This window comes from Ornithorhynchus anatinus, chromosome 9, assembly GCF_004115215.2.
Source record: "Ornithorhynchus anatinus isolate Pmale09 chromosome 9, mOrnAna1.pri.v4, whole genome shotgun sequence".
Lineage (NCBI taxonomy): Eukaryota > Metazoa > Chordata > Mammalia > Monotremata > Ornithorhynchidae > Ornithorhynchus > Ornithorhynchus anatinus.
In genome coordinates this window covers 50,273,423-50,276,028 of record NC_041736.1, presented here as the reverse complement: position 1 = coordinate 50,276,028, position 2,606 = coordinate 50,273,423, and the positions used below count along the sequence as shown (strand labels likewise).

At 44.8% G+C, this 2,606-nt stretch overlaps 1 non-coding gene across 1 annotated transcript; it reads left to right on the top strand.

The window, feature by feature from the left end:
- The first annotated feature begins 971 nt into the window (after nt 1-971).
- Nucleotides 972-1,109, top strand: LOC114814367. The gene has a single exon (XR_003762165.1). It is a non-coding gene; the product is annotated as a small nucleolar RNA SNORA7 (small nucleolar RNA).
- The last annotated feature ends 1,497 nt before the right edge of the window (nt 1,110-2,606 follow it).

Here is a 2,606-nt window from a genome sequence, read left to right as displayed (position 1 = left end):
CACCGCTGTGGAGATGTGTGAATAAGCATCGGTTGTGCCTGCTGAAATTGAGGGCAACCTGCTAAGGAGAGGGGTGATTGACACCAACGGGTGGAGACGTGTGTGGGTCGAGGATTTATTTTTACTGTTATGGAATACTTCGGGATCTTCGACGAAACAATTTTTTTGCCTTAATAATACCACCACACACACCCATTCCACACCCCACCACATATCTTCGCCTCCAAATCGATGGAGTGTTCAAGATCCGAATCCACAACTCCATTCCAGAACTCATACACAGCTGTCAGCACCTCAGACAAAACAGTTAATCAAGTGGATTTCAAGAGTCGTCAGAATAGCAAAGGCAATAATGCCAGCATGTGGCAAATATATATATATATGTATATATACATATATATGCTCACTCATCTGAATGCTTTAGAGAGCTCCTTAATGATTCACAACAAAAAGCTTTACTATCAAAACCTTTTGATGTTAATAATGGTAATGGTACTTGTTAAGTGCTTACTATATGCCAAGCACTGTTCCAAGAGCTTGGGGTAGATACAAGGTCATCAAGTTGGATACAGTCTCTGGCCCATATAGGGCTCACAGCCTCAATCTCCATTTTACAGATGAGGTCACTAATCACAACTCATTAATGTTTTGTGGCAAATACCTAAATTATGCATGGGACCACTTAAAATGCACGTGATTTTTAGGAAAGCGTTTCGCTTGCCGTTTTATGCTCCATACAGAGTCAATGACTGAGCTATTGCTTAAAGACGTACACAGGTACTGGGGGCCAGCCATACTACTGGAGGGCAAAAGAATCCCTTTTCACTGAACTAGACATCGAGTCCCAAAAAGTCTCAAGTGGATGATCTCAGGCTTAGCCACTGGTACCCACTGGATTTGTCTCCATTTAGGGTTACATGGTTGTGTTAAAACACAGGTACCAAAGAATTCATGGTGACACGGTATCCACTGCCCTCTCAGGGCCGCACCTGGAGAATTTCCAGTACTCTACCAGTCACGACTACAGGAGGGAGAATCAAGCGGAGGCCTACCCATTCCATTCCTAGCTTGGCCAGTGGCTGGCGAGTGGAAGACAATCTGCTACGCGTCAAAACTCACCCGTGCTGGGCAGCAGCAGCGTGGGAGAGAGTCGAGGCCAGAGATTCGTTTACTGCGTGGGAGGAGATAGCGGTAAACCATTTCTACATTTTTACCAAGAAAACTCTACGGATCCACTACCAGAATGAATGCAGATGGAAGTGGGGCATTCTGGGAGAGATTTGTCTATGGCGTCGCTTCGGGTCGGACACGACTCGACAGCATAAGACAACGACGATAACAGTGTCCAAAGCTATGAAGAAGCTGGTTAGTTTTCCTTTCCTCCTCTTCTTCAATGCACCTTGGAGACTTTCAGCAACCACATCTCTCTCTCCCTCCCTTAGGAGACAGGAGTGGGCTGAATAACAGTGCATTTGCACCGTTCTCAGAAATCTGGAAGCAGCACATTATCTCATGTACCTTTCCAATATTCCTCATCGCAGGTAAGCTTGCTATGGACAGGGAATGTGTCTGCTAATTCTATTGTGTTGTACTGTGGCTTAGTGGAAAGAGCACAGGCTTGAGAGTCAGAGGTCGTAGGTTCTAATCCCGACTCTGCCACATGTCTGCTGTGTGACCCGGGGCAAGCCACTTCACTTCTCTGGGCCTCAGTTCTCTCATCTGGAAAATGGGGATTAAGACTGTGAGCCCCATGTGGGACAACCTGCTTACCTTGTATCTACCCAGGGCTTAGAACAGCGCTTGGCACATAGTGAGTGCTTAACAAATACCATTATTATTATGATTATTATTATTACACCCTCTGCACTTACTGAGTGCTCAATAAAAACCACTGATTGGTTGATTGACTAGCACCACTTTCAGGTGAAGGGCAGGAAGAGGAAGAGATGAAATTCCAACTTCAGATATTAATTCTGGACCCTGCATATCCTCTAAACTGTAAGCTCCGTATGGGCAGAGAACACGTCTACAGAGTCTTGTGTTGTACTCTCTCAAGGGCCGCATACAGTGTTCTGCACTCAGTAAGTGCTCAGTAAATACCACGGGTTGACTGATGACATGACCACCCTGAATCATTCCTCCTTTTCTCCACATGCTTTTTGCTATGGGTGTTGATGACTACATTTTCAAGCATATTCATCATCACTAGCAGCTTAAAAGGAAATTTTAAACAATTCTTTGAGTTAGCGCTGAGTTGGCCTCCATCACCTATGTGTGACATGTCTTCCCTCCCGGAATAACTGTGAGTTGGCTGTACTGTATTCATCACTCTGACTACGCTAGAGGTATCTCAGCGAGTACCTTTCACCTGTTCTCATTCAAAAATGAGTCCAGTCCTTTGACAGCCCCAAAATACACGTGCTTTTCATTGAAAAATCTAGGGGCTGGATATTCCATTCAAGAGCCAGGCAATGAAGGCTCTCTCTTTCTCTCTATTCCCTGAAATGATTTTTCAATAAGAGACCCAGCCAAGGAGGTGATATTCATTCATTCAATAGTATTTATTGAGCGCTTACTATGTGCAGAGCACTGTACTCTCTCGGAAT